Below are 23730 nucleotides of genomic sequence, written 5' to 3'. Positions count from 1 at the left end.
CAAAGGCACCCTGCCTTTGGCCAATTATGGCTCTCTTAGCAGAGGGCGCTGGGATTGGCCAAAGCATGCAGGTCAGGTGCATGCTTTGGCCAATCATCATACAGCAATGCACTGCGATCTCACAGTGCATTATGGGGCATTCCACGGGTGCGCAAATTTCCAGCAAACGCCCCATAATGTTCATTCTTCGAGGAACGGGCGAACACCCGATGTTCGAGTGCAACTTATCTTCGACCCGAACATCGAGCTCATCCCTAATGACTATTATATGCACTCAGTACTATGATTATTATATACACTCAGTACTATGATTATTATATACACTCAGTACTATGATTATTATATACACTCAGTACTATGATTATTATATACACTCAGTACTATGATTATTATATACACTTAGTATTATGATTATTATATACACTCAGTACTATGACTATTATATACACTCAGTACTATGATTATTATATACACTTATTATTATGATTATTATATACACTCAGTACTATGACTATTATATACACTCAGTACTATGACTATTATATACACTCAGTACTATGATTATTATATACACTCAGTACTATGATTATTATATACACTCAGTACTATGACTATTATATACACTCAGTACTATGACTATTATATACACTCAGTACTATGATTATTATATACACTCAGTACTATGACTATTATATACACTCAGTACTATGACTATTATATACACTCAGTACTATGATTATTATATACACTCAGTACTATGACTATTATATACACTCAGTACTATGACTATTATATACACTCCGTACTATGACTATTGATCTTCCAGTTTTCAGTGAACATAGTCCCTCATATCTCTACACTAAAACTATATATTGGGAATAAAGCATGGTGACATTATATATGAATTACATTTTTTTATAATACATTTTATTTGGTTTTACTCAGTACAGACACCCCGGGTGACAACAGCCTGGAAACGGGGTTGCAGCCCCTAAACAAAAGAAGAAGATGGTTGAGATACATGGGAGATGTGTAAACATTGGCATATAATCAAGCCAAGTAACCGCCCATACTAATGAAGAGAAGAATGCAAACTGTCTAAACAAAAGGAGACATGGATGGATTCTCTCAGAGGGGTCACCACCTATCCAGAAGGGATCAGAGAAGATAGACAAAAATGAGTCCTAGCAGAAAAGTGTTAGGTAGCGATCACTCAGAGAAAGAGCTAACTATAAAGAAGCTATAAGAGGGAATGAAGAAGACTAGAACTGGTCCAGCACGTCGTACAATAAGATGTCTAGCAGGTTAGTGAAGCATTGATATACAATAAGATTATAGGGGAACTGGGAATAGTTCCTTTCCCAAGTCAGTCACTAGTGAGGTGTTTGTGGATGTATGGTAGATCTTTATTGTAGCAGAAACAATTGGAGAGGGATTTTACTTCCGAGGCAAAAAGAAGAAGGTAAAAAGAAGACAAAAGAGAAAAAAGTCGAGTCAATAAAAGCTTGCCATCTTGAGGTGAAACATTTTTCAGAGGTGAAACAATTGGGAGTGGAGCTTTTCCCGATGTAGCAGGCTTTTTAATCCTCTTTTGACATTTGTTACGTTTGGAGACGTAGAGGTTGTCTATTTCTTCAGAATGGCCCTACGAGCCACCAGCAGGCATATCCAATGTGGGTAGGAAGTTGTGACAGTCCTAGACATTGGTGGTTGAGGTGTTGGACTTTCATACTGAAAAAGTAATATGAGGGGGTCCTTGGGGACATGACGGTGTGTTATCCCAAAGATGGAACGGGCTGACATAGCCAAAAGCATTGAGCGAGTGTTGGTATAGGAGGGCCACATCAAGCGCAGGGAGCAGCCTGTGGCCTGGATTTGGAGGCAAGAAGGGGAATGTAGTCTCTGTGTATTAGTTTGAGTTGGTATTCTCATCATATTTCATTGGTGATCAGGTGGAGATTTTATTATACCGGCTTAGCAGTTCATCCGTGAGAGATTCAGATAAAAAGTCCTTGCCCCGGTTTATTGCTGAGGATGAGCTGAATGGTTTCATACATTGCAGATTAGGAGGTCAGTAAATGCCTGTGATGGAGTCATTTTGAGTGTGGAAGAGGCGGTTGATCAAGGAGAGCTGGAAACTCTTTGTTTTATCATGACAGCAAGATTTTGCATTGCTAATGCATTGCCAAAAGTGAAAGAGATGATGCAAGAAAAGGTGAACTTGTTTGTGACGTCATTGAGGGTCTGAGGGTTGCCAGGGTCTGGGGTTGAAGAGCTGAGAGACTGACGTCAGACCTTTAGTTTTCCATGTTGAGAAGGCCTCATGTTGCAGTCCTGATGGGAATATTGGGTTAGTCTGGATGGTAGGTTTCTAGAAATAAATGGTGAGAGGCCTAATTTCTTTCGAGTTTTCCTCCACTCAATAATAGCGACTCTCAATAATAAATCGTGTTGAAGTGTGGTTGGAAGTTGCTTCGATTTGCTGTGCAATAACACCCTCAGAGAATAAAGAAGTCCCATTTCCGATTTGAGGATCCAGTTTGAGTAGCAGGATTAGGAAGATATCCAGTCTAGCCCTATGCGAAGCAGGCAGGACAAATTGCACACCCTAAAATTGGGCAAGTTTTCACCTCCTTCACTTCTAGGGAGGTAAAGTCTGTCTAAAGCTATTTGTGGTTTCCTATTGTGCCACAAAAAGGAAGTGACTGTCTTATTCAACAAACTGACATCTTTATGTTTCAATAGGAGGGGGGTAGTTTGGAGTGGGTATACCAATTAAGCAAAGCTCACCATTGTAAACAAATGACATCTTCCTAGAAGTGAGGTGGGTAAATCTATCCAGGTATCCAATTAATGAATGATTTTCTGTATTAGAAGCAGAAAGTAGAGAGCGTATAGATAAGAAGGACATTTCCCTATCTTTATGCCGAGGTGAGTAATGCTGCCATTGGCTATAGAGAAGAGGAATGTCTCAAGTAAGGGTCTAGGCTGGGAGACCCCTAAGGGTAGTATTTTTCTTTTATTGTAATTAATGCGGAGGTCTGAACATCTATGGAACTCATCAAAGGGTGTTTTTTATAGTGATCATGTCAAATGTAGTGTAGCTCTACCCCCATGAGGGTCGCTTGCTGAATCTGTACCTCACTGGTTGCCCCGACCTCCAACACCACTGACACCACTGACACCACTGACACCCTGGGTTCAGACATTTTTGCTGATGATCAAAATGATTAGAGACACATACACAAGTCTAAGTGAAATTGTTGGATCTTAATTACTGCAGGGTTATAAGTAGGGATGAGCCGAACACCCCCCGGTTCGGTTCGCACCAGAACCCGCGAACGGACCGAAAGTTCGCACGAACGTTAGAACCCCATTGACGTCTATGGGACTCGAACGTTCGAAATCAAAAGTGCTCATTTTAAAGGCTAATTTGCATGGTATTGTCCTAAAAAGGGTTTGGGGACCCGGGTCCTACCCCAGGGGACATGTATCAATGCAAAAAAAATTTTTAAAAACGGCCGTTTTTTCGGGAGCAGTGATTTTAATGATGCTTAAAGTAAAAAAAAAAAAAGTGAAATATTCCTTTAAATATCGTACCTGGGGGGTGTCTATAGTATGCCTGTAAAGTGACGCGTGTTTCCCATGTTTAGAACAGTCCCTGCACAAAATGTCATTTTTAAAGGAAAAAATCTCATTTAAAACTGCTTGCGGGTTTAATGTCATGTCGGGTCATGGCAATATGGATGAAAATCAGTGAGACAAACGGCATGGGTACCCCCCAGTCCATTACCAGGCCCTTTGGGTCTTGTATGGATATTAAGGGGAACCCCGCACCCAAATTAAAATAAGGAAAGGTGTGGGGCCACCAGGCCCTATATACTCTGAACAGCAGTATACAGGCGGTGCAAACAAGACAGGGACTGTAGATTTGTTGTTAAGTAGAATCTGTTTGTAATTTTGAACATTTTTAACGTGTTTAGCTCCAGCCAAAAAATCTTTTCTAAGCTTTTTGGAAAACATAGGGAAGGGTTATCACCCCTGTGACATTTGTTTTGCTGTCTTTCCTCCTCTTCAGAAGATTTCACCTCACTTTTTTGTCCCAATGAAAAATGTTTTTTGAAAATTTGGGTTTTTTTGTGGAACAAGGATTGGAAAGCATCAGTGGAAAGGAGAAATTGTTTTCCCATATTAACTCTTACAGGAAAGAATTTCCCTTCCTAGGGGTAGATTTCATCTCACTTCCTGTTGTCTCCTTCCGTTTGCAAGTAGGAGTCGTTTGTAAGTTAGATGTTTGAAAGTAGGGTCCTGCCCTATATACTCAGCAGAAATTTGGGCCTTAGGTGTTGCTGTGGCCACAACACTGTAAGCCCTCACAGGGCCCTGCTGTGAAATATTAGATCAAGAATTGTAATTACATGCCCCTGTTGAACAGGAGCTGAAAAATTAGGCCTTAGGCACTGGTGCTGGTGCCACAACACTGCAACCCCTCACAGACACTCTAGTTGGAACGCAGGAACGAGCCCTGCTGCAAAGTATTGCTTCAAAAATTGTAATTACACACCCCTGTTAGACAGGGGCAGAAAAATTGGGCCTTAGGCACTGGTGCTGGTGCCACAACACTGCAACCCCTCACAGACACTCTAGTTGGAACGCAGGAACGAGCCCTGCTGCAAAGTATTGCATCAAAAATTGTAATTACACGCCCCTGTTAGACAGGGGCAGAAAAATTGGGCCTTAGGCACTGGTGCTGGTGCCACAACACTGCAACCCCTCACAGACACTCTAGTTGGAACGCAGGAACGAGCCCTGCTGCAAAGTATTGCATCAAAAATTGTAATTACACGCCCCTGTTAGACAGGGGCAGAAAAATTGGGCCTTAGGCACTGGTGCTGGTGCCACAACACTGCAACCCCTCACAGACACTCTAGTTGGAATGCAGGAACGAGCCCTGCTGCAAAGTATTACATCAAAAATTGTAATTACACGCCCCTGTTAAACAGGGGCTGAAAAATTGTGCCTTAGGCACTGGTGGTGGCGCCCAGAACCAAAAATGTTCTTACAAGCTATCAGCGTGATGATTGAGGAGGAAGAGGATAATTACTCAGGGATAGTCACTCAGCATCAGCATAGGCAGTCTTTGAAGGGATCTGAGATTTCAAAAAAAATTATTCGGTTACATCAGCATCAGGTGCTTGGTAGCTGGTGGTGATCCAAGACTCATTCATTTTTATGAAGGTCAGCCGATCGACCGAGTCGGTGGACAGACGCACCCTGTGATCGGTTACCACGCCTCCAGCAGCACTGAATGTGCGTTCCGAAAGAATGCTGGATGCAGGACAGGCCAGTAGCTCAAATGCATACTGTGCAAGCTCTGGCCAGTGATCCATCCTCAAGACCCAGTAACCCAGAGGATTTTCGGTGGGAAAGGTGTCCAAGTCTGATCTTGCCCCTAGGTATTCCTGCACCATGTAAAACAGACGCTGGCGATGGTTGCTGAAACCGATCATACCTTGGGGCTGCGGACCAAAAAATTGTCTGAACGCATCGGTCAGACGGCCACCTTCTCCACCGCTCCTTCTTTGACTGACCGAAGCCTCAGCAACACGTTGTCCAGAAACAGGAGTTTGTAACCTCCCAGTCTCTGGGAACGCGTTGCACAGACCTTTCTGCAAGGCCTCCTGAAGATGTTTCATCCTCTGCTCCCTCTGCGATGGCAAGATAAGGTCCGCAACCTTACCCTTGTAACGTGGATCAAGGAGGGTTGCCAGCCAGTATTGGTCCTTCTCCTTGATACCACGAATACGAGGATCCTTACGCAGGCTTTGCAGGATCAGGGAGGCCATGCAGCGTAGGTTTGCTGAGGCATTCGGTCCGGAGTCCTCTGGGTCACTAAGAACGACATGGTCCGCAGCCACCTCCTCCCAGCCACGTACAAGTCCATGTGTTTCTTGGGACTGATCCCTTAAAGACTGCTGCTGATGCTGAGTGCCAGGCTCCACCTCCATACTGACACAATCTTCCTCCTCCTCCTCTTCCTCCTCGTCCTCTTCCTGTGTGATCGGCGGGCACGCAGGAACACTGTCTGGATAAAGGGGGCCTTGAGAGCTAAGGAAGTCCTCCTCTTCCTGCCTCTGTTCTGCCTCAAGTGCCCTGTCCATTATTCCACGCAGCGTGTGCTCCAACAGGTGGACAAGGGGGACAGTGTCACTGATGCATGCACTGTCACTGCTCACCATCCTCGTGGCCTCCTCGAATGGTGACAGGACAGTGCATGCATCCCTGATCATGGCCCACTGGCGTGGGGAAAAAAAACCAAGCTCCCCTGACCCTGTCCTGGTGCCATAGTCGCACAGGTACTCATTGATGGCCCTCTGCTGCGTGTGCAGCCGCTGCAGCATGGCCAACGTTGAGTTCCACCTGGTGGGCATGTCACAGATAAGCGGTTCTTGGGCAGGTTAAACTCCTTTTGGAGGTCCGTCAGCCGAGCACTGGCATTATATGACCGGCGGAAATGCACACAGACTTTCCTGGCCTGCCTCAGGACATCCTGTAAGCCCGGGTACCTGCCCAAGAACCGCTGCACCACCAAGTTAAGGACGTGAGCCAAACAGGGCACATGGGTCATTTGTCCCTGTCGGAGGGCAGAGAGGAGGTTGGTGCCATTGTCGCAAACCACCATTCCTGCCTTAAGTTGGCGTGGCGTCAACCACCTCTGAACCTGCCCCTGCAGAGCTGACAGAACCTCTGCCCCAGTGTGGCTCCTGTCCCCCAAGCACACTAGCTCAAGCACCGCATGGCATCTTTTGGCCTGCGTACTTGCGTAGCCCCTTGAACGCCTACGGAGCACCGCTGGTTCCGAGGAAGAGGCCATGGAGGAAGAAGAAGAGGAGGGGGTGGAGGAGAGAGGTGTGTCACAATCAGCATTTTGGAGGCGTGGTGGCGGAACAACCTCCAACACTACTGCACCTTGTCCTGCATCCTTCCCAGCTGCCAGCAGAGTCACCCAATGCGCCATGAAACTTAGGTAACGTCCCTGTCCATGCCTGCTGGACCATGAGTCAGCGGTAATATGCACCTTACCGCTGACCGCCCTGTCCAGCGAGGCATGGACATTGCCTTCCACATGCCGGTAGAGAGCCGGAATCGCCTTCCGTGAGAAAAAGTGGCGTTTGGGTACCTGCCACTGAGGAACCGCACATTCCACAAACTCACGGAAGGGGGCAGAGTCTACCAACTGAAAAGGCAGCAGTTGAAGTGCTAGCAATTTTGCCAAGCTAGCATTCAACCGCTGGGCATGTGGATGGCTGGGAGCAAACTTCTTTCGGTGGTGCAGCAGCTGGGGCAGGGAAATTTGCCTGGTACAATCTGACGTCGGTGTACCAAAAGCAGATTGCCCACAAGTACTTGGCTGTGACACACCTAATTCTACACCTTCATTCCTCTCACTGCAGGTCTCAGAGAGGACTGAAGGTCTAGTGGGGTTGGAAATCTCAGCTGATGAGGAGCAAGGAGAGATCCTCTTTGTTCTTTGGTGTGGGTCTTTTAGATACGCTTGCCAACGAACTGCATGGCAGGTCAACATATGTCTGGTCAAGCATGTGGTACCCAAGCGGGAGATGTTTTGGCCACGCGAGATACGCTTGAGACATATGTTGCAAATAGCAGCGGTGCGATCTGATGCACTCATCTCAAAAAAGGCCCACACCAAAGAACTTTTTGAATAACGCGCAGAGACTGCAGCGCCCTGCACATGTGGAGCTTTGGGGTGTGATGCAGTCAATGTGCTGCCCTTAGGCTGGCCCCTGGAGGGCATCCTGCCTCGTTGGTGATGTGCCGCCGCCTCCTCCTCCTCCTCCTCCTCCTCCTCCTCCTCCTCCTCTCTCCTATCAGGCACCCACGTTGAGTCAGTGACCTCATCATCCCCTCCCTCCTCATCACTGGAGCAAACCTGGCAGTATGCTGCAGCAGGGGGAGCATGACTGCCAGATTGCTGTCCTTCTTGGGCACCCCCTCTGTCCGTGCTCATGTTACTGCCTTCATCGAGCTCAGTATCGTCATCAGAGCCTTCCAAACGCTGGGCATCCTCCTGGAGCATGTACCCAACACTGTGGTCAAACAGTTCGGGGGAATCCTCATGAGGACATGGTGGAGCTAGGGAAGGAGTCACTGATGACATTGAGCTGAGGGAAGAGGCCGCTGCTTTGCCAGACAAAGCACCCTGGGCATGGGTGAGAGAGGATGAGGAGGATGAGGACGGCTTGGTCATCCACTCGACCAAGTCTTCCGCATGTTGCGGCTCAACACGGCCAGCTGCCGAAAAAAAGGCCAAGCGTGTCCCATGGCCACGTGCTGATGAGGATGCACCGTCTCCACGACCAGCACTAGACACAGAGCCTGCTTGCCCTCTCTTATTGGCTTGTGACTGTCTGCCTCTCCTTCTTGGCCTTCCAGACATACTAATGGCCTGTAGCTGCACTAAGCTGGGATAGAACACCTGTAATTTTCTTCAAGTAGCTTTATATACTGTAACAAGACAAGCCTGCCTGTCAGTAGGAAGATAACAGGAACGGATCTAGCTGAACACTGTGAGCAGGACGCACTGTACTAAATGTAAATAGTCTAGCTGCCTGACCGTGGTACTAATAGGATCAAATAGAACACCTGTAATTTTCTTCAGGTAGCTTTATATACTGTAACCAGACAAGCCTGCCTGTCAGTAGGAAGATAACAGGAACGGATCTAGCTGAACACTGTGAGCAGGACGCACTGCACTAAATGTAAATAGCAGGAACGGATCTAGCTGAACACTGTGAGCAGGACGCACTGCACTAAATGTAAATAGCAGGAACGGATCTAGCTGAACACTGTGAGCAGGACGCACTGCACTAAATGTAAATAGCAGGAACGGATCTAGCTGAACACTGTGAGCAGGACGCACTGCACTAAATGTAAATAACAGGAACATATCTAGCTGAACACTGTGAGCAGGACGCACTGCACTAAATGTAAATAGCAGGAACGGATCTAGCTGAACACTGTGAGCAGGGCGCACTGCACTAAATGTAAATAGCAGGAACGGATCTAGCTGAACACTGTGAGCAGGACGCACTGCACTAAATGTAAATTGCAGGAACGGATATAGCTGAACACTGTGAGCAGGACGCACTGCACTAAATGTAAATAGTCTAGAAGATAACAGGAACGGATCTAGCTGAACACTGTGAGCAGGACGCACTGCACTAAATGTAAATAGCAGGAACGGATCTAGCTGAACACTGTGAGCAGGACGCACTGCACTAAATGTAAATAGCAGGAACGGATCTAGCTGAACACTGTGAGCAGGACGCACTGCACTAAATGTAAATAGCAGGAACGGATCTAGCTGAACACTGTGAGCAGGACGCACTGCACTAAATGTAAATAACAGGAACGGATCTAGCTGAACACTGTGAGCAGGACGCACTGCACTAAATGTAAATAGCAGGAACGGATCTAGCTGAACACTGTGAGCAGGACGCACTGCACTAAATGTAAATTGCAGGAACGGATCTAGCTGAACACTGTGAGCAGGACGCACTGCACTAAATGTAAATAGTCTAGAAGATAACAGGAACGGATCTAGCTGAACACTGTGAGCAGGACGCACTGCACTAAATGTAAATAGCAGGAACGGATCTAGCTGAACACTGTGAGCAGGACGCACTGCATTAAATGTAAATAGTCTAGATAGAAGATAACAGGAACGGATCTAGCTAAACTGAATACAGTGTATATATATATATGCAACACCTGGGATGCATATATATACACAATACACTGTAAGTGCAGCTAACTGACTGACTGTTCTGCCTAATCTATCTAACTCAAATCAAATGACACTGTCTCTCTCTCTCTCTATCTCTCAGCACACCGGAACACACACTACACAGGGCCGCCGTGCAGGCGGCCTTATATAGTGTGGGGTGTGTACTAAATCCCCTGAGCCATAATTGGCCAAAGCCACCCTGGCTTTGGCCAATTACAGCTCTCTCTACTGACGGCGCTGTGATTGGCCAAGCATGCGGGTCATAGTGCATGCTTGGCCAATCATCAGCCAGCAATGCACTGCGATGCCGCAGTGAATTATGGGCCGTGACGCGCCACACGAATTTAGCGCGAACGGCCCATATCGTTCGCAATTCGGCGAACGGGCGAACAGCCGATGTTCGAGTCGAACATGGGTTCGACTCGAACACGAAGCTCATCCCTAGTTATAAGCATTAGACTCCAATAACATAAACTTAGCCAGTGGCGGCTGGTGGGTTCTTCTTTTGAGGGGGGGGGCAGTAGATGCTCCTACACCCACACACCATGACTCTCTCTCTCTCGCTCTTTGTAGCACAAGCCAAGATTTGGCCACAGCAAACACTGACACAGAGTTACTTGCTAGCAGTTCCAGGCCGGGGTCCCGAGAGAGAGAGATCCCACCCACACATACGCCTTTTATCACCTCTCCCAGCATCCTGTTCTTCTTTCCCAGCTGGCTTGTATTTGTAGTTCAAAACAGTCCAGCTGAATGCAGATTTTGACTCCCTGGGCTACACATTCCAAGATGCATTGCTTTAATCTTAGCACTCAGTCACTCTACGTTCAGGATATGACAACACAGAGTCCTGGGTTGAACACTAGGAGAAAACAGCTCCACAGAAGTAATGCTGCATAGTGTCTCCTGACGTTGCAGGAAGCATTAGGCAACTCCTGGCTACATCAGGATCAGCGGTGAGAATGAGGATATCATCAGCAAAAAGGGCACCTCAAACCTCCCTATATGGACACCATACAAGGGGGCTGCCTTGGATAAGTAACAGGATTAGGGATGAGCTTCGAGTTCGAGTCAAACTCATGTTCGACTCAAACATTGGCTGTTCGCAGGTTCGTCGAACAGCGAACAATTTGGGGTGTTCGCAGCAAATTCGAATGCCGCGAAACACCGTTTAAAAGTCTATGGGAGAAATCAAAAGTGCTAATTTTAAAGGCTTATATTCATGGTATTGTCATAAAAAGTGTTTGGGGACCTGGGTCCTGCCCCAGGGGACATGGATCAATGCAAAAAAAAGTTTTAAAAACGGCCGTTTTTTCAGGAGCAGTGATTTTAATAATGCTTAAAGTCAAACAATAAAAGTGTAATATCCCTTTAAATTTCGTAGCTGGGGTGTGTCTATAGTATGCCTGTAAAGGGGCGCATGTTTCCCGTGTTTAGAACAGTCTGACAGCAAAATGACATTTCAAAGGAAAAAAGCCATTTAAACTACTTGCAGCTATTAATGAATTGTCGGTCCCACAATACCCATAAAAGTTCATTGATAAAAACGGCATGGGAATTCCCCACAGGGGAACCCCGAACCAAAATTTAAAAAAAAAATGACGTGGGGTCCCCCTAAATTCCATACCAGGCCCTTCAGGTCTGGTATGGATATTAAGGGGAACCCCGGCCAAAATTAAAAAAAAAAATGTCGTGGGGGTCCCCCTAAATTCCATACCAGACCCTTCAGTTCTGGTATGGATTGTAAGGGGAACCCAGCGCCAAAAAAAAAAAAAACGTCGTGGGGTCCCCCCAAAAATCCATACCAGACCCTTATTCGAGCACGCAACCTGGCAGGCCACAGGAAAAGAGGGGGGATGAGAGAGCGCCCCCCCTCCTGAACCGTACCAGGCCACATGCCCTCAACATTGGGAGGGTGCTTTGGGGTAGCCCCCCAAAACACTTTGTCCCCATGTTGATGAGGACAAGGGCCTCATCCCCACAACCCTGGCCGGTGGTTGTGGGGGTCTGCGGGCAGGGGGCTTATCGGAATCTGGAAGCCCCCTTTAACAAGGGGACCCCCAGATCCCAGCCCACCCTGTGTGAAATGGTAAGGGGGTACAGAAGTACCCCTACCATTTCACTAAAAAACTGTCAAGAATGTTAAAAATGACAAGAGTTTTTGACAATTCCTTTATTTAAATGCTTCTTCTTTCTTCTTTCTTCTATCTTCCTTCATCTTCTTCTTCTTCTTCTTCTGGTTCTTCTGGCTCTTCTGGTTCTTCCTCCGGCGTTCTTGTCCAGCATCTCCTCCGCGGCGTTTTCTATCTTCTTCTCCTCGGCCGCTCCGCACCCATGGCATGGGAGGAGGCTCCCGCTCTTCTCTTCATCTTCTTCTTCTGTTCTTCATCTTCTTCTCTTCATCTTCTTCTTTTCTTCTTTTCTTCTCTTCTTCATCTTCTTCTCTTCTTCATCTTCTTCTCTTCTTCTCTTCTTCATCTTCTTCTTTTCTTCATCTTCTTCTCTTCTTCTCTTCTTCATCTTCTTCTCCGGGCCGCTCCGCATCCATGCTGGCATGGAGGGAGGCTCCCGCTGTGTGATGCGTCTCCTCTTCTGACGGTTCTTAAATAACGGGGGCGGGGCCACCCGGTGACCCTGCCCCCCTCTGACGCACAGGACATGACGGGACTTCCCTGTGGCATTCCCCGTGACATCACAGGGAAGTCCCGTCAAGACACCTCGCAACATCGATCGCCGCGATGTGCGCCCCCGGGGGTGCGCAGCGGCTCAATATCCTGCGGACGTCATATGACGCCCAGTCAGGATACTGAGACCACTTTGCCGCCATCATTCTGCTATATGGCGGGCAGCAAGTGGTTAATCTCACCTTCATCTATCTGTGCTTCTTTGACCTATTCGGCCAATTCTCCCAGGCTCTGGTTGTTTTTTGGATGTGTGAGTATAGCAGTGACTTAGATGCATTTTTTTGTGCCATCTGTTGCCTTTGATGGGTATAAGCATTGATTCAGCTATGTTGTTGTTAAAAATATGTATTTCTTTATATTTTAGATTGTTACATGTAGAATACTATTGAATATATGATCATCCCTGAAGAAGGAGTGTGGGACATTCCGTAACGCGTAGGATATATCGAATGCTTATGTTTACATGTTCACGTCTATAATTTTGAGTGTGTCTGCTCTCTGAGATTACCGGAGATATCACACACTCGAAAGCTATTTGCACAAATAACAATATTTTTAAATATATATTTGTACTAATGTTATGTGATGAATTTTTTGGAAAAAAAAATATTGATACATTGTTTAACTAAAATCTCTTTTTTATTATTTGATTTGTCTGACAATCTATGCCTTCAAAGTCCCACCCTCTCTGGGTGAAAACTCTGCATGTTGTGTCCTACATATGAACCTATGGATTTACTCCATGTTATGACCCTATGAGAATCAGCTGTCTGGTACCAGAGTGGAGTCGTGCTATAGTGGATATATCATGATTATCTGACCACCTATAACCTAGTGGTCCATTTTCTGCGGTAAGAGGTCCGGTGTGTTGGTGTGCAGTGGAGGATTTCATAGATCACCTCAGCTTGTCATATTTACACTGTGGGTGAGGCCATTTCTTGGAACATGGACTCGTTACGCTCAATGACAGTGGATTTTTATTTACATAGTTATTGTTTGTATTTCTAACGCTGCATTTCTTTATACATGATTGGCTAAAGGCAGAGTGTCTTTGACCAATCATGGCTCAGGAGCTCAAGTCCACACCCCACACTATATAAGGCTGCTGCTTACATGGCAGCCGTGTATATCCGGTGGATGTGGTGTATCTGGATTTTGCAAAAGCATTTGATACAGTCTGTAGGGGTGGACCATAGGGTATGTGCCTGGATAGAAAACTGGCTAAGGGTTGTGACAAACAACGTATACTCAGAATGGTCCAGAGCAGTGGTCTCCAAACTGCGGCACGGGGGCCAGATGTGGCCCGTTGCATTCTTTTATCCGGCCCTTGGGGCATTATTCCCTCCACTGTTAGCAACAGTGGGGTATAGTTCCTGCCACTGACACCAACAATGTGGCACTATTTCTTCCACTGACATCAATGATGGGGCACTATTCCTCCTTCTGATACCAATGATGGGGCACTATTCCTCCCACTGACACCAATGATGGGGCACTATTCCTTCCACTGACACCAATGATGGGGCACTCTTCCTCCCACTGATACCAAGGATGGGGCACTATTCTTCCCACTGACACCAATGATGGGACACTATTCCTCTCACTGACACCAATGATGGGACACTATTCCTCCCACTGACACCAATGATGGGACACTATTCCTCTCACTGACACCAATGATGGGACACTATTCCTCTCACTGACACCAATGATGGGACACTATTCCTCCCACTGATACCAATGATGGGACACTATTCCTCCCACTGACACCAATGATGGGACACTATTCCTCCCACTGATACCAATGATGGGGCACTATTCTTCCCACTGAAACCAATGATGGGGCACTATTCCTCCCACTGACACCAATTATGAGGCACTATTCCTCCCACTGATACCAATGATGGGGCACTATTCCTCCCACTGATGCCAATGATGGGACACTATTCCTCCCACTGACACCAATTATGAGGCACTATTCCTCCCACTGATACCAATGATGGGGCACTATTCTTCCCACTGATACCAATGATGGGACACTATTCCTCCCACTGATACCAATGATGGGGCACTATTCTTCCCACTGACACCAATGACGGGGCACTATTCTTCCCACTGACACCAATGATGGGGCACTATTCCTCCCACTGACACCAATTATGAGGCACTATTCCTCCCACTGATACCAATGATGGGACACTATTCTTCCCACTGATACCAATGATGGGACACTATTCCTCCCACTGATACCAATGATGGGGCACTATTCCCCCCACTGATACCAATGACGGGGCACTATTCTTCCCACTGACACCAATGATGGGGCACTATTCCCCCCACTGATACCAGAGTTCAGAGGTCAGGAGTAACACAGAGATCTTAAAATCTTAAATGAAAGTTTTCCTTTTCATCTCATTAATAAATGTATTAGACGTCCCTCTGACCTCATTCTTTGTATTATTGAGTTGCCCTGTGACAGAGCGGCATAGAAGAGCCTCACACAACAATTCCACTTTTATTTTCACATTTGAAAAAGCAGAAATATATTGTTCTTTTCTTATAAATAAGATATATATGAAGTCTCTTTATTTTTTTTTTATTTTTTTTAATAAAACCTCTTGGTAAAATAAAGGTCCGTTTGTGGTATTCCCCTGCCCTCCCCCGCTGCTATGAACATACAATGGACCTATCACAGTGCACTCCTTAGACTTGAGAAAGGAGGCAAAGCTCCAAAATGCCTCCACCTAACAACCCCAGCTGTGCCCTTCCAATCCGGGACAGTCTCTGCTCCACTGTACGAGGACCCACCAGGACACCACCATTCCTCCATCTCTGACAGCCCCGTCCCTGAAAGATTACCCGGGGTGTGTAACAACTTTTATTATTATAGTTACCTTAGAAGATTTAATAAAAGCCCAACTCCAGGAAATGTGAAAAGTCTGCCTTGTATCGGGGCTTCACCCGTACTGCAAGGAGTATCTGATCCCCCCTCCACAACAGATACCCCCCACCTCCCTCTTCCACAACAGATGCCCCCCACCCCCCTCTTCCACAACAGATGCCCCCCCAGCACTGTTCCTCCATCAGGAGTTGAGGAATGCCAAAATGAGAGGAAACTTTAGAAGCCAAATGTATGAAAAAAATATCTTTGGATATTATGGGAATGAGGTCAATTGATTTATAGTCTAATAGCAGAAAAGAGAACTCAATCTTTCTCCATAGTGACCAATCAGGTTTAATTTTTTATAGGCAACTGAAACAAAATTTGGTTAAATTTTGGGGGGGTTTTAATGTACTTTTCCACAGCTTGTATAAATAAAGCTGTAAGAGTTTCTTTGTTGGGCTTATAAGGGTTAGATATGTTTGTTAAGGGGCCAAAAAAGCATTTTCCCGGGCACAGGATGCCAACCGTGGAATGCTGGACAACAAGAGGTTGATAAAAAAGGTGGTTGAGTTGATAATGAACACTTGTAAGATCTGAAAGGAGATTGGAGACAATTCCAGAGAAAAGAGGACAAAGTCAACAGACCTAAATTTCTCAGTGTTATCCCGACCTGACTACAGACAGCCATGGTGTTGTTTGTGTAGTGTAGGAGCACTGAAGATGTCACATGACCTGTGGACATAGATCGGGTCTTTAGTAGGGATGAGCCGAACACCCCCCGGTTCGGTTCGCACCAGAACCCGCGAACGGACCGAAAGTTCGCACGAACGTTAGAACCCCATTGACGTCTATGGGACTCGAACGTTCGAAATCAAAAGTGCTCATTTTAAAGGCTAATTTGCATGGTATTGTCCTAAAAAGGGTTTGGGGACCCGGGTCCTACCCCAGGGGACATGTATCAATGCAAAAAAAACTTTTAAAAACGGCCGTTTTTTCGGGAGCAGTGATTTTAATGATGCTTAAAGTAAAAAAAAAAAGTGAAATATTCCTTTAAATATCGTACCTGGGGGGTGTCTATAGTATGCCTGTAAAGTGACGCGTGTTTCCCATGTTTAGAACAGTCCCTGCACCAAATGTCATTTTTAAAGGAAAAAATCTCATTTAAAACTGCTTGCGGGTTTAATGTCATGTCGGGTCATGGCAATATGGATGAAAATCAGTGAGACAAACGGCATGGGTACCCCCCAGTCCATTACCAGGCCCTTTGGGTCTTGTATGGATATTAAGGGGAACCCCGCACCCAAATTAAAATAAGGAAAGGTGTGGGGCCACCAGGCCCTATATACTCTGAACAGCAGTGCAAACAAGACAGGGACTGTAGGTTTGTTGTTAAGTAGAATCTGTTTGTAATTTTGAACATTTTTAACGTGTTTAGCTCCAGCCAAAAAATCTTTTCTAAGCTTTTTGGAAAACATAGGGAAGGGTTATCACCCCTGTGACATTTGTTTTGCTGTCTTTCCTCCTCTTCAGAAGATTTCACCTCACTTTTTTGTCCCAATGAAAAATGTTTTTTGAAAATTTGGGTTTTTTTGTGGAACAAGGATTGGAAAGCATCAGTGGAAAGGAGAAATTATTTTCCCATATTAACTCTTACAGGAGAGAATTTCCCTTCCTAGGGGTAGATTTCATCTCACTTCCTGTTGTCTCCTTCCGTTTGCAAGTAGGAGTCATTTGTAAGTTAGATGTTTGAAAGTAGGGTCCTGCCCTATATACTCAGCAGAAATTTGGGCCTTAGGTATTGCTGTGGCCACAACACTGTAAGCCCTCACAGGGCCCTGCTGTGAAATATTAGATCAAGAATTGTAATTACATGCCCCTGTTGAACAGGAGCTGAAAAATTAGGCCTTAGGCACTGGTGCTGGTGCCACAACACTGCAACCCCTCACAGACACTCTAGTTGGAACGCAGGAATGAGCCCTGCTGCAAAGTATTGCTTCAAAAATTGTAATTACACGCCCCTGTTAGACAGGGGCAGAAAAATTGGGCCTTAGGCACTGGTGCTGGTGCCACAACACTGCAACCCCTCACAGACACTCTAGTTGGAACGCAGGAACGAGCCCTGCTGCAAAGTATTGCTTCAAAAATTGTAATTACACGCCCCTGTTAGACAGGGGCAGAAAAATTGGGCCTTAGGCACTGGTGCTGGTGCCACAACACTGCAACCCCTCACAGACACTCTAGTTGGAACGCAGGAACGAGCCCTGCTGCAAAGTATTGCATCAAAAATTGTAATTACACGCCCCTGTTAGACAGGGGCAGAAAAATTGGGCCTTAGGCACTGGTGCTGGTGCCACAACACTGCAACCCCTCACAGACACTCTAGTTGGAATGCAGGAACGAGCCCTGCTGCAAAGTATTACATCAAAAATTGTAATTACACGCCCCTGTTAAACAGGGGCTGAAAAATTGGGCCTTAGGCACTGGTGGTGGCGCCCAGAACCAAAAATGTTCTTACAAGCTATCAGCGTGATGATTGAGGAGGAAGAGGATAATTACTCAGGGATAGTCACTCAGCATCAGCATAGGCAGTCTTTGAAGGGATCTGAGATTTCAAAAAAAATTATTCGGTTACATCAGCATCAGGTGCTTGGTAGCTGGTGGTGATCCAAGACTCATTCATTTTTATGAAGGTCAGCCGATCGACCGAGTCGGTGGACAGACGCACCCTGTGATCGGTTACCACGCCTCCAGCAGCACTGAATGTGCGTTCCGAAAGAACGCTGGATGCAGGACAGGCCAGTAGCTCAATTGCATACTGTGCAAGCTCTGGCCAGTGATCCATCCTCAAGACCCAGTAACCCAGAGGATTTTCGGTGGGAAAGGTGTCCAAGTCTGATCTTGCCCCTAGGTATTCCTGCACCATATAAAACAGACGCTGGCGATGGTTGCTGGAACCGATCATACCTTGGGGCTGCGGACCAAAAAATTGTCTGAACGCATCGGTCAGACGGCCACCTTCTCCACCGCTCCTTCTTTGACTGACCGAAGCCTCAGCAACACGTTGTCCAGAAACAGGAGTTTGTAACCTCCCAGTCTCTGGGAACGCGTTGCACAGACCTTTCTGCAAGGCCTCCCGAAGATGTTTCATCCTCTGCTCCCTCTGCGATGGCAAGATAAGGTCCGCAACCTTACCCTTGTAACGTGGATCAAGGAGGATTGCCAGCCAGTATTGGTCCTTCTCCTTGATACCACGAATACGAGGATCCTTACGCAGGCTTTGCAGGATCAGGGAGGCCATGCAGCGTAGGTTTGCTGAGGCATTCGGTCCGGAGTCCTCTGGGTCACTAAGAACGACATGGTCCGCAGCCACCTCCTCCCAGCCACGTACAAGTCCATGTGTTTCTTGGGACTGATCCCTTAAAGACTGCTGCTGATGCTGAGTGCCAGGCTCCACCTCCATACTGACACAATCTTCCTCCTCCTCCTCTTCCTCCTCGTCCTCTTCCTGTGTGATCGGCGGGCACGCAGGAACACTGTCTGGATAAAGGGGGCCTTGAGAGCTAAGGAAGTCCTCCTCTTCCTGCCTCTGTTCTGCCTCAAGTGCCCTGTCCATTATTCCACGCAGCGTGTGCTCCAACAGGTGGACAAGGGGGACAGTGTCACTGATGCATGCACTGTCACTGCTCACCATCCTCGTGGCCTCCTCGAATGGTGACAGGACAGTGCATGCATCCCTGATCATGGCCCACTGGCGTGGGGAAAAAAAACCAAGCTCCCCTGACCCTGTCCTGGTGCCATAGTCGCACAGGTACTCATTGATGGCCCTCTGCTGCGTGTGCAGCCGCTGCAGCATGGCCAACGTTGAGTTCCACCTGGTGGGCATGTCACAGATTAGGCGGTTCTTGGGCAGGTTAAACTCCTTTTGGAGGTCCGTCAGCCGAGCACTGGCATTATATGACCGGCGGAAATGCACACAGACTTTCCTGGCCTGCCTCAGGACATCCTGTAAGCCCGGGTACCTGCCCAAGAACCGCTGCACCACCAAGTTAAGGACGTGAGCCAAACAGGGCACATGGGTCATTTGTCCCTGTCGGAGGGCAGAGAGGAGGTTGGTGCCATTGTCGCAAACCACCATTCCTGCCTTAAGTTGGCGTGGCGTCAACCACCTCTGAACCTGCCCCTGCAGAGCTGACAAAACCTCTGCCCCAGTGTGGCTCCTGTCCCCCAAGCACACCAGCTCAAGCACCGCATGGCATCTTTTGGCCTGCGTACTTGCGTAGCCCCTTGAACGCCTACGGAGCACCGCTGGTTCCGAGGAAGAGGCCATAGAGGAAGAAGAAGAGGAGGGGGTGGAGGAGAGAGGTGTGTCACAATCAGCATTTTGGAGGCGTGGTGGCGGAACAACCTCCAACACTACTGCACCTTGTCCTGCATCCTTCCCAGCTGCCAGCAGAGTCACCCAATGCGCCGTGAAACTTAGGTAACGTCCCTGTCCATGCCTGCTGGACCATGAGTCAGCGGTAATATGCACCTTACCGCTGACCGCCCTGTCCAGCGAGGCATGGACATTGCCTTCCACATGCCGGTAGAGAGCCGGAATCGCCTTCCGTGAGAAAAAGTGGCGTTTGGGTACCTGCCACTGAGGAACCGCACATTCCACAAACTCACGGAAGGGGGCAGAGTCTACCAACTGAAAAGGCAGCAGTTGAAGTGCTAGCAATTTTGCCAAGCTAGCATTCAACCGCTGGGCATGTGGATGGCTGGGAGCAAACTTCTTTCGGCGGTGCAGCAGCTGGGGCAGGGAAATTTGCCTGGTACAATCTGACGTCGGTGTACCAAAAGCAGATTGCCCACAAGTACTTGGCTGTGACACACCTAATTCTACACCTTCATTCCTCTCACTGCAGGTCTCAGAGAGGACTGAAGGTCTAGTGGGGTTGGAAATCTCAGCTGATGAGGAGCAAGGAGAGATCCTCTTTGTTCTTTGGTGTGGGTCTTTTAGATACGCTTGCCAACGAACTGCATGGCAGGTCAACATATGTCTGGTCAAGCATGTGGTACCCAAGCGGGAGATGTTTTGGCCACGCGAGATACGCTTGAGACATATGTTGCAAATAGCAGCGGTGCGATCTGATGCACTCGTCTCAAAAAAGGCCCACACCAAAGAACTTTTTGAATAACGCGCAGAGACTGCAGCGCCCTGCACATGTGGAGCTTTGGGGTGTGATGCAGTCAATGTGCTGCCCTTAGGCTGGCCCCTGGAGGGCATCCTGCCTCGTTGGTGATGTGCCGCCGCCTCCTCCTCCTCCTCCTCCTCCTCCTCCTCCTCCTCTCTCCTATCAGGCACCCACGTTGAGTCAGTGACCTCATCATCCCCTCCCTCCTCATCACTGGAGCAAACCTGGCAGTATGCTGCAGCAGGGGGAGCATGACTGCCAGATTGCTGTCCTTCTTGGGCACCCCCTCTGTCCGTGCTCATGTTACTGCCTTCATCGAGCTCAGTATCGTCATCAGAGCCTTCCAAACGCTGGGCATCCTCCTGGAGCATGTACCCAACACTGTGGTCAAACAGTTCGAGGGAATCCTCATGAGGACATGGTGGAGCTAGGGAAGGAGTCACTGATGACATTGAGCTGAGGGAAGAGGCCGCTGCTTTGCCAGACAAAGCACCCTGGGCATGGGTGAGAGAGGATGAGGAGGATGAGGACGGCTTGGTCATCCACTCGACCAAGTCTTCCGCATGTTGCGGCTCAACACGGCCAGCTGCCGAAAAAAAGGCCAAGCGTGTCCCATGGCCACGTGCTGATGAGGATGCACCGTCTCCACGACCAGCACTAGACACAGAGCCTGCTTGCCCTCTCTTATTGGCTTGTGACTGTCTGCCTCTCCTTCTTGGCCTTCCAGACATACTAATGGCCTGTAGCTGCACTAAGCTGGGATAGAACACCTGTAATTTTCTTCAAGTAGCTTTATATACTGTAACCAGACAAGCCTGCCTGTCAGTAGGAAGATAACAGGAACGGATCTAGCTGAACACTGTGAGCAGGACGCACTGTACTAAATGTAAATAGTCTAGCTGCCTGACCGTGGTACTAATAGGATCAAATAGAACACCTGTAATTTTCTTCAGGTAGCTTTATATACTGTAACCAGACAAGCCTGCCTGTCAGTAGGAAGATAACAGGAACGGATCTAGCTGAACACTGTGAGCAGGACGCACTGCACTAAATGTAAATAGCAGGAACGGATCTAGCTGAACACTGTGAGCAGGACGCACTGCACTAAATGTAAATAGCAGGAACGGATCTAGCTGAACACTGTGAGCAGGACGCACTGCACTAAATGTAAATAGCAGGAACGGATCTAGCTGAACACTGTGAGCAGGACGCACTGCACTAAATGTAAATAACAGGAACATATCTAGCTGAACACTGTGAGCAGGACGCACTGCACTAAATGTAAATAGCAGGAACGGATCTAGCTGAACACTGTGAGCAGGGCGCACTGCACTAAATGTAAATAGCAGGAACGGATCTAGCTGAACACTGTGAGCAGGACGCACTGCACTAAATGTAAATTGCAGGAACGGATATAGCTGAACACTGTGAGCAGGACGCACTGCACTAAATGTAAATAGTCTAGAAGATAACAGGAACGGATCTAGCTGAACACTGTGAGCAGGACGCACTGCACTAAATGTAAATAGCAGGAACGGATCTAGCTGAACACTGTGAGCAGGACGCACTGCACTAAATGTAAATAGCAGGAACGGATCTAGCTGAACACTGTGAGCAGGACGCACTGCACTAAATGTAAATAGCAGGAACGGATCTAGCTGAACACTGTGAGCAGGACGCACTGCACTAAATGTAAATAACAGGAACGGATCTAGCTGAACACTGTGAGCAGGACGCACTGCACTAAATGTAAATAGCAGGAACGGATCTAGCTGAACACTGTGAGCAGGACGCACTGCATTAAATGTAAATAGTCTAGATAGAAGATAACAGGAACGGATCTAGCTAAACTGAATACAGTGTATATATATATATGCAACACCTGGGATGCATATATATACACAATACACTGTAAGTGCAGCTAACTGACTGACTGTTCTGCCTAATCTATCTAACTCAAATCAAATGACACTGTCTCTCTCTCTCTCTATCTCTCAGCACACCGGAACACACACTACACAGGGCCGCCGTGCAGGCGGCCTTATATAGTGTGGGGTGTGTACTAAATCCCCTGAGCCATAATTGGCCAAAGCCACCCTGGCTTTGGCCAATTACAGCTCTCTCTACTGACGGCGCTGTGATTGGCCAAGCATGCGGGTCATAGTGCATGCTTGGCCAATCATCAGCCAGCAATGCACTGCGATGCCGCAGTGAATTATGGGCCGTGACGCGCCACACGAATTTAGCGCGAACGGCCCATATCGTTCGCAATTCGGCGAACGGGCGAACAGCCGATGTTCGAGTCGAACATGGGTTCGACTCGAACACGAAGCTCATCCCTAGTTATAAGCATTAGACTCCAATAACATAAACTTAGCCAGTGGCGGCTGGTGGGTTCTTCTTTTGAGGGGGGGGGCAGTAGATGCTCCTACACCCACACACCATGACTCTCTCTCTCTCGCTCTTTGTAGCACAAGCCAAGATTTGGCCACAGCAAACACTGACACAGAGTTACTTGCTAGCAGTTCCAGGCCGGGGTCCCGAGAGAGAGAGATCCCACCCACACATACGCCTTTTATCACCTCTCCCAGCATCCTGTTCTTCTTTCCCAGCTGGCTTGTATTTGTAGTTCAAAACAGTCCAGCTGAATGCAGATTTTGACTCCCTGGGCTACACATTCCAAGATGCATTGCTTTAATCTTAGCACTCAGTCACTCTACGTTCAGGATATGACAACACAGAGTCCTGGGTTGAACACTAGGAGAAAACAGCTCCACAGAAGTAATGCTGCATAGTGTCTCCTGACGTTGCAGGAAGCATTAGGCAACTCCTGGCTACATCAGGATCAGCGGTGAGAATGAGGATATCATCAGCAAAAAGGGCACCTCAAACCTCCCTATATGGACACCATACAAGGGGGCTGCCTTGGATAAGTAACAGGATTAGGGATGAGCTTCGAGTTCGAGTCAAACTCATGTTCGACTCAAACATTGGCTGTTCGCAGGTTCGTCGAACAGCGAACAATTTGGGGTGTTCGCAGCAAATTCGAATGCCGCGAAACACCGTTTAAAAGTCTATGGGAGAAATCAAAAGTGCTAATTTTAAAGGCTTATATTCATGGTATTGTCATAAAAAGTGTTTGGGGACCTGGGTCCTGCCCCAGGGGACATGGATCAATGC

The sequence above is a fragment of the Aquarana catesbeiana genome, linkage group LG06 (assembly GCF_042186555.1).
Source record: "Aquarana catesbeiana isolate 2022-GZ linkage group LG06, ASM4218655v1, whole genome shotgun sequence".
NCBI lineage: Eukaryota > Metazoa > Chordata > Amphibia > Anura > Ranidae > Aquarana > Aquarana catesbeiana.
Note: the sequence above shows the minus strand (reverse complement) of the source record.